This window comes from Urocitellus parryii, chromosome 3, assembly GCF_045843805.1.
Source record: "Urocitellus parryii isolate mUroPar1 chromosome 3, mUroPar1.hap1, whole genome shotgun sequence".
In the NCBI taxonomy this organism is placed as follows: Eukaryota; Metazoa; Chordata; class Mammalia; order Rodentia; family Sciuridae; genus Urocitellus; species Urocitellus parryii.
Window position 1 is genome coordinate 40,288,072 of NC_135533.1, and position 16,771 is coordinate 40,304,842.

The window sequence follows — 16,771 nt, forward strand, 5'->3', positions numbered from 1 at the left end:
ATGACACCATTTATCTACTCCCACAGTTCTCGATTCATTGACATGTGCTAGGAGAATGTTGACAAAACAGAAAGATCTAGATTTAGGAATGGAGAAAGAAAAAAAAATCAGATGCTCTGGTACAAAATTTTATATCCCAGGCTAAGGAAAATGGGAGGGGAGTAGGGAGAGAAAAAGAGGGTGGAGAAGAGAGAGAATTTCACCAAAGCTATAAAATTTTGCTAAGTTTCTACAAATCCAGGAGAATAGATCAGAGAATCTTAGATGTTATCTATTTATCTATTATCTAACATCTATCTGTTATTACTTCTCTATCTTCAGCCACAGTTTGACATGTATTTTTTTTCTGAAGGTAGGGAAATCATATAAAATGAAAACTGTCCTTCAGAGTTGTACTTTTCTTTATAATAATAACCCATTTACATCCACATTTGTGTAGTCATCTATTGATAAAAAAAAATGTAGATATGATTTTATTGAAGAAGCAATAAAAACATGTGTCTGAGTAAAACTTTGTGTGAAAAACTTGGCCTTTCGGTCATTCAGTCTGTCAAAAGTTAAGAAATTAATTCAAAAAAATAATGGTTCATGGTGATGGACTCAGGAAATTATCATCTACAAGAAAGAGAAAACTCAATTTTAAAAATTATCTTAGACAAAATAGAAATGTATTATTCTACCTAATAGTACATCAAGAGAGGATAGTTTTTGAGATTTATCAAGCAGACACTTCCAAATATCATGTGCTCAAGTTTCTATCACCTATCATCAGTTCTGACTTCTTTTTGCAGTGCCTCTACATCATGGATATAAGATTACTGAAGTAGTTCTGGCAACATATTCAGACATGGTGCTTCCTATAGGATGGAAAAGGATACTCTTTTCTGTTATTTTAGAAACAACAAACCCCTTCTTTAGACTCCACATGTAACTCTAGGACATTGATCATTCTGCCAAATCCAATGACAGGTAAAGTGTATGGGATCTCCTCAATTGATTTAGACTAATCAGAGTTTAATTAGGATCCCTGATTCAGTCCCCACCCACTCCCATGCCACCCCATTGACTTTACTGGAAAGAAGATGGGAGGAATAGACTTCTCTCATTCTATACCTTGTATGTGGTCACCTGCCATGTGACCTTCATCTGGGAAAAAGTCATACTTGACAATTTATTATTAAGAGAACACAATTTCTCAAAACATAGGCAATTATACCTCTGAAGGGACAAAAGTGAAGGAGCTTTCATAACTGCTGACATGGTATTGCGCAAAAAGCACATTGAGTTTGGTGAAAGGACACCTTAGCTGGATTTATAAGACCAGCATTTACCACTGGGTTTCTTGACCTGGGCAAGTGTCTCTCAGAAGGTCAGTTAATAATAATATCTGCCTTGCAGGGTTGTTGCAAGGACTCAGATAATGTCTATGGAAGAGTTTTGTAAACTGTACAGCTCAATACTGCATAATTGAAAGGTATGATTATCTAATGAACCAGTCAGTTTTACCTCTGCACGTCACACTCTCCAGCCGTTTAGTCTTGTTTTCCTGCTGGCTCACCAAAGTAGCTTCCTGCTGTCTCATTACCACCTCATGTTTAACATGGCAAAGATCAAGAATTTAATTTTTTACTGGAACACATTCTTCTCTTTTCAACTCTGCAGTCCCTGTGGGGAATATTACTCCAGTGCCAATCAAACAGGCCCAAGTCTGAGCCCATTTTAGAATCTGCTCTTTCCATCTCTCCCTTCACAACCACCAGTTCATTAAGTCTTGCCACTTCCCACGCAGCATCACTAATTTCCATCATTTTATTTTTTTCTCTTAACACTCACACACACACATACACACATACACACACACACACACACACACATCTGGTTCCCATTCCTGTCATTTAATGTATAAACCATTTGCAACATTTTCATCAGTTTTACTTCTACTTTATGAAAAATCTCCCTTAAAGTTTGACAAAGCGAGAATTTCTGCAACATGACATCTTTCCTTATCTGCTGAACAACCCTAAAATGGTTGTTTTGCAACACTACAGAATGCTCCTAAATGTAGACACCTGTTGTCTCCTTTGGACACTTGGGAAGCAGGGTTATTCTTTGAGAATTTCCTTTTACCTTATTTTTTGCATTGTGAAAGGGAGGGCAGAAGAGGATCTGATAAGTTTGGAGACTTCCAGGACTTCCAGAGCCAATCAGAACATTTTGCTCATTCTTCTTGCCTCAACCCTCTGAATACCCTTCCGGGAAGGTGCAAAAGCATGAGCCAAGCCTGGGGTCAGGCTGAAAAAAAAAAAAAATAAATAAGAGAGACTAGAACAAGAGATCTTGGCAAGACACTTCTCTTCTAGGATTTCTTCTTCTGAACAATAGAAATCTGTTTTATAAGGTTGTTGTAAGAATTAAATAAAATAGTCCACTTAAAGGGCTTACTCCTTGATAAATGTTTAGAAAAGACAATACACACTACACAGTGCTCAGAACCCCAGAAGCTGAATAAACCCCTGGTGCCACCAGCAGGAGTTGTAGTCAAAGCAGGCTTTATTGATGTTGAGCAAGAACTTCCATAGAGGAAGCCTGGTTATTGCTGATGCATGTATCACGTTGAACAGGTATACCAAATTAGTGATTTGTGAACTATGAAAATATGAAGTTGCTGAGCCTTCTTTGAAGGATACACCTACTTCATTTAACATTTTCACCTTGTATTTATCATCATTATGCAAAGCTGCTAGTGGCTGACCACCCATTATCCACTAGACTCTCGTCATCTTTATTTACACTGAGTTCAGCTAAAAGATGTCTAGAAAGACTAGACAACTTAGTTCCCTTTAGGGATGAAAGGATACTTTTAATGCTACCAGGACAAAAAAAAAAATTCCTCAGCCTTTATTGATCCATACGTTGGATAATTAACATGATCCTTGCTTATTAACGATGGCTCTTGGAAGTTTTTCTTGCTCTCCAGAACAAAAACGAAGTGGAAGGCTTACAGCATAAAACTCTTCTTGTTAGTTTTTTTCTCTGCTCTCCTAAACTTCCTGCATCCCTCAGTGTCTCCCCAGTGTGTACTGAATCTTTTATGTTCCACTATAGCATTAACAAAAGAAATTCACAAGGATTTTATAGCAAAGTTTCTCTTCTATAAAAGTATATTTCTTAGATATTTATTCTCTCACTCTTACTAGAGAAAAATACACTGCATCAGAAAGAGCAAGAAGATATAAGTCAAGTATTTGTTTCTTTCACTTAATAGCTGGTTACCATGAGCAAGTCCTTTAGTTTTTTCATGAGCCTCACTTTATTAGGGTATTTTAACTTTGAATCCAGCTGAAGAGAAGATGAATCTAAATCTCCTATGGAAAGACAATTAATTTAACAATCATCCCAGATTATCCTATCTCCAAAGATAATCATTTCTCATTCATTCACTCTTTTGTCAGTTCATTCATTCATTTAGCCAACAAGTAATCAGCCAGAACTCTACCTGGCTGCTGTTTTGTAACTGGACTAAACTTTGTCGTCAAGAAATTTGACTCTAGGAGAGTGGGAGACCCGGATTCATAGGATAGGACAACGTGAAGACATCAAAACAGATGTGCTTAAATCATCATGTGGGTCTCTGGAATATAATAATGAAATCTGTCTAAGGAAAGGCTTCAAATGATAGAGTAAAGGATGTAGACACTAAGGGAAAGAACAGAGATGAAAGACACAGAGAGGAAAAGCACAGGAATACTCAAGGGACGTCTAGTAGTATGTTGGCAACAGGATAGAGGGTTAGATGGACAGTTTGGAAGTAGATGGTTTCGTTTAGCATTTTAGAGGAGTGCACTGGAGTAAATCGCTCTTTGTTCTGGAAAGGCAATTTTTTCTGGAGACTGTATGATGAGGGAAGACAGAGGGCTTTAGGGAGACATTTAGAAGTAGAGATACTAGTTGAGAAACACTTTCAGCAAAACAGGAAAAAGATCCAAGGGGATGGAAGGAAGCCACGGGAAATGGCAATGGAAAAGTGGGGACCTAGCTAGAGAGATTACCCACAGGAAAAGACACAAAAATTGGCTTCTGGGATAAGGGTGAGGACAGATATAAAGACAGATGAATACCAAACTCAGAATCTTGTCCTGAACACTTGAGTTCTTGGTAGCTGAAGCCACAGAGGCCAGTAAGGTAAATACACGGTGTGTTGATAAAACTACACTGAGCTGCTACCATATGCTAGGAGTTAGAGAGAAATTTGAACATCATCTAACATTGAATGGAAAACTGAGTGGGCTCATTTTGAGAGATTGAAGTGGCATTTTCAGACAATGTGGAAGACAAAGTATATTTGAGCATGCAGACCAGCGTGTGTGTGTGTGTGTGTGTGTGTGTGTGTGTGTGTGTGTGTAAAACAGGGAGCACTAAGGTTGCTTTCTATCTACAGAGAGGAAACCAAGACTTAGAGCTCGAAGAAATGACTGTTTGTTTAGGCTACTTGGAAGAGAAACACCAAAACTGGGATTCAAACCCAGGTCTTTCTCTTGCTCTAACATTAAGAATGGGAGAGAACAAGGTCCCAGAAGCTTCTTCCTACCCAGGCTCTTGGCTTAAGTTCCATTTTCTTTTTGTTTGTTTTTGTCTAACAAAGATCACTAAAAAAAGAAAGCACATGGATTCAGGTTCAGAAGGCACACTGTTGCTTTCTGAGGATGAAAAATGCTGCAGTACCATGGGGAGCTGCAGATGGGCAGGCTGTGTGAGGCCTGTGGGAAGCGGTCTGCTTTCATGGCAAGGAGAGGCCATGATGGTCACTTTCCTGTGCCAACTGGCTGGACCACAGTCTCTGTTATTCAATCACACTCTCATCTAAATGTCCCTGTGAATGTGCCATGTAGCAGCAATTAAGGTCTATAATCAGTTGACTTTCACAGAGGGAGGTTATCCTGGGTAATCTAGGTGGACCTGATTGAACCAGTTGAAAGCCATTAGGAGAGTTAGGAGGTTTCCTGAAGGCAAATTCTCCCTATGGGTGGCAGCATCAATTGATGTCCAAGAGCTCCAGCCTGCCCTCCCCAAAGTCTGTTCCACTGATTTCATGCATTGCCCTATGTAAATTTTCCCTGATTACAATCCCAAAAGCAAATTCCTTATGATAAATCCTATAGTATTTAGCTTCTATTGGTTTTGTTCATCTGGTTGAGTCCTGACTAATGGAGTCACCATTGGTAACCTTATTCCAAAGAATTTCATTGGGGTTATAGAGCAAAGCTGGATAACCAGAGGCACGGACCACTTCTAATTCACTTTCTTCCAAGCTCTTCTTCTTGGAAAAGGCAGAGGAAGCAGTTTCTTGAGTTGATATGTTAGTCTGGGTCTGGGAAGCTTTCTTAAGGCTGGAATTGAGCTGGGCCTACCAGCTAGAGACAGAGGATACCCAGCTTAGTGGAAGTTTTCTAAAAGTAATATTGGATTAGAAATTGGCTTTGAAAGGAAAAAAGAATATGCTGTATAGGTGGAGGTCCTATATACTGAGACACAGCAGCGTCATCTACTGGATCCTTCTAAAGAAGGAGAGGAGTGAGACACTGTTTTGTGGTTCTATAACAAGAAGCATATTCAAGTGCTTTCTGTCACTCAGTCAATAAAACTACACCGAGCTACTACCATATGCTAGGCACAGAGCCATGACAGGTGTACAGCTATGGCCTGGGGACAAAGGATGAATGAAATACTTTACAACCTCAGAGGAGTGCTTGGCTTAGTGTGGGAAAGTAAACAAAGAAGAAGGGAATACCAGCCTCAATTTGAAGTACTCTAAGGACTTTGATACCCAGAATATGGCATGGGGACCTAAAGCCTTGGCATACCTGGAGAATTTTGTGCTGAATGAAACAAGCCAGGCACAGAAAAAAAATACTGCATGATCTTATATGTGGAATCTGGAAATACAAATAATAAAATAAAATACAAAAAGGTAAAATATAAATGTTATGGTTTGGATATGAGGTGTTTCCCAAAATCTCATGAGTGAGGCAATGCAAGAAAATTCAGAGGAGAAATAATTGGGTTATGAGAGCCTTAACCCAGTCATTAAATTTAATTCCCTGATGGGATTAACTGCATGGTGACTGAAGGCAGGTAGGGTGTAGCTGGAGGAGGGGGGCATTGGGGTCATGCCTTTGGGACATACATTTTGTATTTGGTGAGTTAAGTCTTTCTCTTTCTGCTTGCTGATAATCACATGATCTGCTTCCCTCTAACACACTCTTCTGCCATGATATGCAGCCTTACCTAAAGTCCCGAGGAATGGCGTTTGTGGATGAAGACCTCTGAAACCGTGAACCTCTGAATAAACTTCTCCTCCTTTATAATTGTTCTGCTTGGGTCTTTTAGTCACAGCAGCAAAAACCTGAGTAAAATAATAAGATACTGTATGATCTTCTACGTGGAATCTAAAAATAATGAATTCACAGAAGCAAAGTACAATGGTGATTACTGGCATGGGATGGGGTGGGATGGGGTGGGGTGGGGGATTTGGAGATTAAGGAGATGCTGATCAATAGATACAAAATATCAGGCAGGAGGAATAAGTCCAAGAGATCTGTTATACAGCACAGTGACTATAGTTAATCATATAAATGTTCTTACTACAGTAAAATGATACATTAAGGAGGTTCAGCCAGTCCACAATGTATCCATATGTCAAAATATCATTCTGTACACCATACATACATACGATTAGTTATCAATTAAAAATCTAAACTCCCACTGGGTTGGGAGGCTGAGGCCAGGAGGACTGCAAGTTCAAAGCCAGCCTCAGCAATTGCCCTAAGCAATTGATTGAGACCCTGTCTCTAAATAAAATATAAAAAGGGTTGGGGATGTAGCTCAGGGGTTAAGGGCCCTGTGTACCATCCCTGGTACTAAAAACAAAAGCAAAAACAACCAACGAAAACCAAACACAAACAAATAAGAGAAAATGTGAATTACAGGATCCCAGGCTTCTCTCAGACCTACAAATCAGGACCTGCTTTTATGTATTTATTTGTATTCCATTCTTTCTTCCTCTGTTCCTTCCTACATTTATTAATTTATATAGACTTTCCTTTTTGTTTGTTTGTCTTAGGTTCACAGCAAAATTGAGTGGAATATACAGAGATTTCCCATATACTTCCTGCCCCTCCCCATTAGCAACATCCCACACCAGAGTGGCCCATTTATTACCATCTGTGCACCTACATTTACACATCTTTATTACCCAACTCCATCATTTACACTAAGGTTTGCTCCTGGTATTCAGTCAATGGGTTTGGACAAATAAATAATAACAGGTTTACAATCATGATAGTATTATACAGAATAGTCTCACTGCCTTAAAAATCTTCTGTGCTTTGCCTACTTATTCCTTCCTTCCCTGTAATTCCTGGCAACCATTTGTCTTTTTTTCTGTCTCCATAGTTTTGCCTTTTTCAGAATGTCATATAGTTGGAATCATACCATCTGTAACTTTTTCAGATTGGCGTCTTTCACTTAGTAACATGCATTTGAATTTTCTCCATATTTTTTTCAAGGCTTGATATCTCATATCTTATAGTACTAAATAATATTCTATGGTTCAGATGTGCCTCACTTTATGTATACACTTACTGAAGAACATCTTGGCAGAACCTACATTTCAACAACATCTCCTGGTGATTCCAGTGCACGTTAAGTTTGAGAAGTACTGTTCTGGGGGTTTTTCAGCTTTGGACTATGCTATAAGGTCACATCCAGGTAAATCCTATTGAGTTTCATTTAGTCAGAGACTCTACTTTTCTCTAAAAGTACCCTGATATTTCCCAAAGGAACACATGCATGATTGTATTAAATATTGTTTTTCACTTTGGGAGGCCATTCATTTGCGTTATGAGGTTTCCTGGCCACTAGGTAATGACGTTGGTATCAACTGGGCTGGGGTAAATAGAAGCCGATCTAGATCTCCTGACTGACTTCTAAACTCTGTTTCCCAGGAATGAATTAAACACTGGGCCATATGCTGAAGACATAAAGATGAATTAGAGGGGCCCTGCCCTCAGAGGGTAATTTTATCCCAAGGGCATATTTTAAATCATCATTTGGTTGAGACAAGAATGTCTGGTTTCTTCCATAATGAATAAATAATTACAAATTCTATACCTTACTTGTAGTATGTGGTTAGGGTGAACCACAGCCTGGTGAGCCCAGGATGCCCAATTCATTCCTATTATCAATGAGTAACAATTAATAGCACCCCCTTTCATACCCCAAAGCATTCCATTTGGTAAAGTTTATGATCAGACTATAGCCAAATGGTGGTCCCTGAAGAACACAATGGGTCCTGTTGGAGTATGCCTTGAAGCTGCCCAAGAGAGGGGAAAGCAGTATGACTCTTCAGCAATCGAACTGTCACCAGCACAAGGTGGGTCAAAGAACAGAACCAAAACAATGCCTAATTCTAAAATTAAGAAGACATCCAAAGAAAGTAAGCTGTAATTTAATATGTAAAGTCTCATGTGCAGCCTCACGAACAAAGCTACTGGTCTCTGTAGACTCTGTATTTATTGGATGGCTACAAACACAGACTGATATATGCCTGCTGTTGGTGACTGAAAAGACCATGAACTGCATTTCTTGATGATGTGAATTCCTGAAAGTATGACTAATTCTTGGTAAAAGTCTCAATAAAACTAAATTTTCTCTTGGAATACACAGTAGTTGTATTCCTAGAAAATGTGTATGTGTCAAGACTATGAAGATGCAACTCTGCTTTTACAGAGAGCAGTTTTGATCACAACAGATTATTCATAAACATGAATGTCCCTTGGGACATTTGATAGTTGCCAAGGTCTTGGCTTGGCACAGAATCACGAGCCACCACACACCTTGTAGATTCAAACAGCAATCCTTTATTCCTGAACTCACACCGGCCTCTACAAACACGTTCTGGTCAAATCTCCAATAAACCGCTGCCCCAAAAAACCTACTCCACGAGGCTTTTTTCCAAATCCCCTTTGAATCTCGCGAGAACTCAATGGGAACAAGCAGCAGGAACACCCTAATCCCAGCAGCAATAATCTTCAACCTCCAACTTCCCTAAAACCACTATTGTCTTAAAACCGGGAACGCCCTAAACCCAAATTATCTTAAACTCAGATAGTTCCTCAAACCTGCAGGATACTTCCTCAAACCTGCAGGATACACCTTAAACCTGGATCCACCCTTGATCACCTTGAGCAGGGTCGCCTTTCTCAAACACACATGCAAGGTCACAGCAGATTTCAAAGGCAAGTCCATTTAACATGGGGTATGCTGGCAAGGATTTCAAATCGTCATTCCTACTTGGCAATGGCCCTCAGCAGATAGTTGTGCAGTTCATGGGACTAATTGTTGTGTCTAATGAATTGTAAGGTTTCTAGGCAATTTGGCCCGACTTATTGCCACTTGGACCTCCTATAATTGGACAGGCAAAACCATTGCCTTTTACTCCAACATACTTACCACTTACCCATCTATTATATTTTTCAGATAACTTCAACTTCTCAGATCATTGACCATGCCTCTGAATCTGCTACTGTCTATGTCTCTCTTTCTTAATATTTAACAATCAGACTCATGAATAGAAGGAGCTATATTATAATTTTAGCCTACTATTCACCTCTTGTTCTATGACCTTCAGAAATTTTGCTGCCATTTCATATGACTGCTTTGTCAAAGACTCCATTGTATAAGCCTCTGTAACCCTTTTCCCAATCCTTGCTTGACTTCTCTCTGGTGGCACCAGGCACAGTGCACTCTTGGCTCTTCAGACCACTCTATCTACTCCATTACAGTCTCCTTTGCCTCTCCTGCCCACTGGACATGCCTTAAATACTTGATGTAATTTTGTGTCTTTGTTCACATGCTGATGATTCCTGAAGCTCTATTGCCAGATCAGATTTTTCAATTATGTTCTAGATATGCATATTAAATTGCTTATTAGTTATTGCCATCTGGATCACTCAAAATTACCTAAAAATCAACTTTCCCAGACTTGTGCTCACTACCTTTCTTCTGTTTCTCTCATATTCATTATCTTGATTATAACACACTATCTAGTCAGTCACTCATGGTAGAAGCAAAAGCCACTCACCAACCTTCTACCCTCATTTGCCTATTAACATCACATCCATTCTTTCTTTCTTCACTAGCCATCTCCATTATTAGCACTTTTTATCAGAATTTTTCATCTCTCACTGGAGCTATTACATCATATGCCTTAAAAATGAGTCATCTAAAATCAAGAAAACAAATTTGGAAAGAAATATAATTTAAGGTAGAAGATAAATTAAATGTAATTTTGTTGTTGTTGTTGTTAATCTCACTCTTTCCCAAAGTTTTTTCAGGTTTGATTTTCAAGATATTACTTTGCTATTTCTGTTTACTTCCTTTACCCTTATCTACTTTATTAAGCCTCTGGGCCTTTTCAGAGTTTAACCTGTGGTTCAACATACTCACTGAAGAGTCTCCTATTGCTAAGGGTCCACAATTGCTCTGAGAATTGTAAAAAGGGTCTTAGACTATCTTTTCTGTACCTGTGATTAGTTTTTTGAATCATTTTTTTAATTTTATTTTTTGTAATCACAAATACATACTAATTGAGAGAATGATTATAAGTGACCATAACTTTCCAGTGGAGATTTCTAATGAATGTCATTCCCTTAATTAGGATTTTCTTTTATTTTTTCTGACCCTTTGTGGCTCATCTTTTTGTTCTTTGAACATTTTCTCTAATGAATACAAGGCAAACTTTTCTCATTTGACACAAAATTCTAAAGTACTTTAGAAATTTTTAAAATATAATGCCTGAGAAGGATTGCTCTTCTGTCAAAGAATAATACCCATGTTCAAGAAACAGTATGTCATTATTTATTATTGACTGCATTTAAATCCTGGTCCTAATAGTTACTCATGTTAACTTGGTAATAGGGACAATTAGTTTGTTCTTCCTGAGCCTCCTTTTTTTTTTTTTTTTTTTTTTTTTTGCTTACCTGTAAAGTTAGGTAATGGTATATTTTAACTTCTAATTAATTTGAGTAAGTATAATGCTTGGTACAAACCAGTTGTGCTAAAATTTACGTATGCAATTAAACTGAATAAAACAAAGTTTTCAAATTATAATGTAAAATAATTTGTATACTAATCTTGGAATAAGTCCCTAAATCCAGCAAGAAGTCTTCATATTTTCATATTCTCAGTTATGTTGGATTATATTTCTTTTTACCACCTGTTCATTGATTCTTTTCAGATAAAATGTGACTAAACAGTTTATCATTTATATATAGCTTTTCCCAGGTGTCCTCTGGCTCTTGGTCTTGGCTTCCCTCAGGTCTCTGCTCCTAGGACACCTTAGCACATCCTTTCTTCCTTTACTCTTCCTGTATACCTTATCATTGTATGTTGACTAATACAAAATATAAATATTTAATTTCTGCCATCCACAACTGAAACATTTATTTGACTAGACAGGGTCTCTTAGATTCACTAGTATATGAAAATAGTACATGGCATGTAGAAAGTTGGCCCACTCTAGCCATATTGGTAGAGTCACGACAAAATATGAGGATTCAAATATTTTCCACTAAATATTTGTTAAATTAACTTGGTCTAACTTAATCCTAGCAAACTCAGTGAGCTCTAGGATCAAAAATTGTTTCTCCCTTTTTACATAAATGGGTAAGGATTAGTGATTCTGTCCATAAATAAAATTTTGGCAGTCCTTAAACTTGGTGGTGGAAAAATTACATCTCTTTTCATAACTCCTAGCCGAAACTTAGCATTTGTTTCTTTAATGAATGTAAGCAGCAAACAGCAAACTTATAATAACTATATAGTTTGTCATTAGTTAGATATATTTCATATAATATTATAGATATCTTGAAATATTATTTACATTCTTAACTACTTCAAAATTATGATATTTTTGAGTCTCACCTTTTGGTTTAATATGAATAAAGAAAAATGTTTATTACTATATCAAAAAACTTAATAATAGTATTTTCCCCCATCCTCTGTATTATTTTATTCAATTGAAATCCTAATCCTGAGAAAATACCAATGATTTTTCACTGTGCCCCACCCCCAGACCTAAGAATAATCTTTGGTGTAGAAACTCAGGGAGCTGAGGCAATTCATCCAAATTCATATCTGGTGAGTGGCAGTGACAGAATCAGAACTCAAATCAAATCTCCTGGCATAGCTTTGTTGCTCTGCAAGGCCAAGTTTATGGGAGAAGGAGATACATAAATATCAGAAATGGTGCTCTCTAGTTGTACAGCATGGAAAACTTGACTGAGATATTATATCCCATGGCTAGCATTCCTTTTATGCAGTTGCTTCATAAATCATAAAATGAAAATTTTCCACATGGAAAGAATAGTCAATACTCTGTGGTCTCCTCCATCTAAAGAGGGTGGGCCATGCTGATTAGAGTTTGTCATGACAGAATGTGAGGATTTAGATATTGTCAACCTTGGTGAAAGTCTTTTTTGCTCTGAATAAAGTTATAGCTCTTGGTTAACTGTGACACTGGGAGATTTTATGACCTGTGCTCTTGTAGATATCTTACCAACATTCTCCTGACCATAATTACTTTCTGTTGACCTCTGTTCTCACAATTGTTTCATTGAGATATAATATTCTTCATTTTGGGTTCTGAATTGTTCTATGGCATTATGTGCACAGTTAGACAGTTGACAAGCTTCAGTGTAGATGCATATTTTAGTATATTTACTATACTATATTTACTATAATGATTATTTAATAATTCTGAAGTACATATAGAAAAGCAATAACTAGGGATAGTTACAAAATATGGAATAAACATGTTTGCACACATACACACATACATTTATTTCTGAGTGGTAAACAATGAAACTAAAACTTGAATCTGTATTATTCCATTTCAAGGTATAATATCTACATTACCTTCTGATACACACATATGCTGATGTAAGCACTGAGCCACAGTTATACATGAATAGTTGTGCGGCAGAGAGGGTTGGTCACACGGTGCTAGGATGGTGACACAGTCTTTGTTTCTCCCATTTTATCTTCTACCTGCCATTTCCTTCAGCATGCCATTTCTTTAGCTAGAACTAATGATTATAGGTCATGGCCTATTTGTTCTTCCTTCCTCCTCAGTCTCCTGTCCTGGGGTTTCTTTTAACCAAAGAAATGCTTAACTAGGGTGGGAAATCATTCTCCAGGTGTTTTGATTTCATTCTCACCCATTCCAGCCTTCTCCACCTCCCAGGGAGAGGATTGACGCAGTCATTTCCATCTATCCATCTAGCACATTCTCATAGGGTGTCACCAAATGCAAGGCACGGTGACACCTCAGATCACCATGAAGTCTTTCTTCTCAGGCCACTTAAAATTTAATTAGGTACATATCACTTACATCTGTAAAATGTTAGCTGGCCAATACCAAAAGATCACATCAGATGGACAAATATGAAAGCAATAGCAAAAACATGAAAGCCACATGAATTCAAGTGACTACTGTAATTTGGAGTTTAATTGGGAAATATTCATAAAGAAATTTAAATTATTTGAAACTAGAAATTCCATGTCTGGATAGGATAGAATAATTCATCCAGTATTAAAAGATATGTAACTACATTTAATAAAGACCCCAATATAAAAATGGCTTATAAGTTATGAAAAGATGTCACTAAACTTAAAAAGTATGTAAATACCATCAGCTATTAAAGAAGCTGTTTATTTAGAATGAAGAAAGCTCTGTAGAGAGTCAGACTGATTGTCTCTGAGAAGTCTTTCCTTGGTTGGAATCTGCCACTTCAGAATAACTGCTATGTCGTTCTATACCTAGGAACTTTCACTGTCTCTTTGAAAAAATGAAGCAGGTACAGATGAGGAGAAGGTTAAAATAGAAGGAGAAACAAAATCTGTCTATGCTTCAAGTTAGCTTTGCTTTCTTCTTCCTTTTTTTTTTTTTTTGTTAGAAGGGGATGCAAGGAAATACAGGAAAGGAGGGAAAATGAACTTTTAAAGAGGTGATGGGAGAAAAATCACACTGATAAAAATTATAAACAACACTGCACAGCCCCTAACAGAGTGAGCTCTCTGAATATCCAGAGAGGCATGTTTACCAGAAGAAGAAAGATGGAGTTGGCTGGCTCCTCTCAAAAGCCAGGACACACATATGCTTTTGTGTGTTTTCTCAGAGGACATTTTTAGACCCCAATCTTTTTCTAATCTCAGTCATCTTTTCAAATGGAGTTTGGTATGGGATTTCTGTAGTGGACATGGATATGTAAAGTTCCATTAGGAAGTTATCTGATATTTAAATGCCAAAAACATGCAATTAAAATCCTACTTCCCTTTTCATATTGGTTTACTTTATTTGAAGCAGTTGAGAATTAAAAATAACTGAAATCGTTTTTAAAAACCTGAACCGAGATGTTCATATTTGGATTAAACCCAAACATACAGTCAGTAAGCCAGAAATGGACTATTTTCACAAAGAGTTGAGTGATAGAAAGCAGAAGCTGTCATGGAAAGTGTTATGTGAATACTCTCATTAAAAACAACAACAAAAAAAATCTGGCTATGGATTGGAAGTAGGCATTACTTTAACTTTTAAAAACTCTGGCAAATTATTTCCCTTTGGAGGAGGACCATTTGAGCTAATTTGCCTGCATTCCAAACGTTATGGGTCTTGTGGAAGTATGAATTGTCCTCCCTACCCCCTGCCACATTCCCCATGGTCTGTGGGCAGACTCTGGATGTAACTCAACCCAAATGTCAAGACTGGTTAAATTCTAAGTGTAGGGAATGTTTGATTGATTTTGATTCGAAAGGATTTTGTGCCACAAAATTCACTTAATAATATAAACTGTGAATATAGTATATACACTTCCGTAAAATATCATATTGGGACACATTATAAGATGGGGTATCCACAATCTTACTTTTAAAGTATTCACTTTAAAAAGTGTTGAAAACTGTTAAGCAGAAGTTCTTTAAGTGTGGTCACCCAAGCACCAGCTTTAGCATCACCTGGAAATTTTTTAGTTATGCAAATCATCTGTCCTCATTCCTATGTTTACCTAATCAGAAATTTTTGGGGCAGAGCCTAGTAACTTTTGATTCAAAAAGGATTCAAGGTGATGTGGATGAGCTAAACTTCAACAACCAAGAATTGCAGTACAAGTAAATAAAACTAGAAATATTTGCTACTCTGAAAAGGAGCCCAAATATATATGCACACACACATATATAATATTAAGTATATAATATATTATATATAATTCTGGGGTAAACTGGACTGAACATGACTTCATAATATTCCATTCTATAGTACTACAAATTTAAGCAGCCTTTGTTCATTCATTCAACATAATCTAAGAATTAAAAAAAAATTAAATGCTTATCAACTTGGGTACTTAATATAGAAATGACTCTTGTGTATTATATATTATTAATTTTCCAGATGATAGTTTCTGATGCAATGAGATTCAGAAAAATTTTAGTTCTGTTAAACAAAGCTCTTAAAAGATCTCTGTTAACTTTAGCTTTTGAGCAATATTCTAAAAGTGAGGATTAATGGTAATATCACAATGACTAAAAATTATAGGATTACTCCACTTGAAAACAGTCTTCGTTCTGTCTTTCATAATTCTCTTCACACAACTTAGAAGAAAAGGATCTAAGAAATAACTATCACATAATATCTATATTCTGACTGTAATAAATATATATAAGGCCCTCACAATTATTCCTAACAAATGCTGTTTTATTGTACTGGAATTTCAATTCTCTTGGTAGGTGTTCTTGGATCTCTGTTGCCAAAAAGAGGACAAAAAAAAAAAATAGAATTGTGAAGTAGATATTGTTCTGTTGACTTTCTGGGGCATATAATCTTTCAAGCTGGTTCTGTTACTAATAATGTAGAAATGTAATTAAGGTACTTCATCTCTTTGGGCCTCCATTATTTCGCCTGTAAAATGGAGACATTGGATTAAATTTCCAAAGCGGCTTATTAGCTATCATGATATAAAAACCGTCTTAAACATAATGCTTTTGAATAGCATTATTCCTCATAAGTCGGCAAGTGACCTGGGTGGTTCTTCACCTTAGATTGGGCTTGATCAATTTTAGTTGGACTCGCCGTGGAAAGATAGCAGGGTGGCTGTGAGTGGGATTGTATTGAATGGTTCAACATTGTCTCTCATCCCCCAAGAGGTGGCCTGGGCTTGTTCTTGTGCCCATGGAAGGATTCCACAGGAAGAAGAAGCCTACAGTCTCTTGAGGCAGAGCCTCTGAATAGACATAACAATATGGCTGTCATATTCTATTGATCAAAGCAAGTCATAAACCAGGCAAATTCAAAAGGTGGAGAAATAGACTCCATCATTGATGGAAAGCACCACACAGTCATATTGCATTAAGTATGGGTACCAGAAGAGCAAGGTCTGCTTTTGCAATCAATCTACTCTCCTAGTTCTAAAATACTGTGAAATACCAGAAAATATCTTTGATATTCATTCCATACAATGTTCACTGTGGAGCATTTAAGGTTTACAGAGATATGTAGGAAAATGGAAGATACAGAAAGGATATAACATATTTGTGAAAACTAGAGTAAGCATGTTTTAAGCAAGGCTTCTCTTTAATTATTGTCTGAGTTTCACATAAAGTCTGCTTCATCAACTGGATAAATATTTGACTGCTGTTCAGTAAATTGCATTAGTTTACT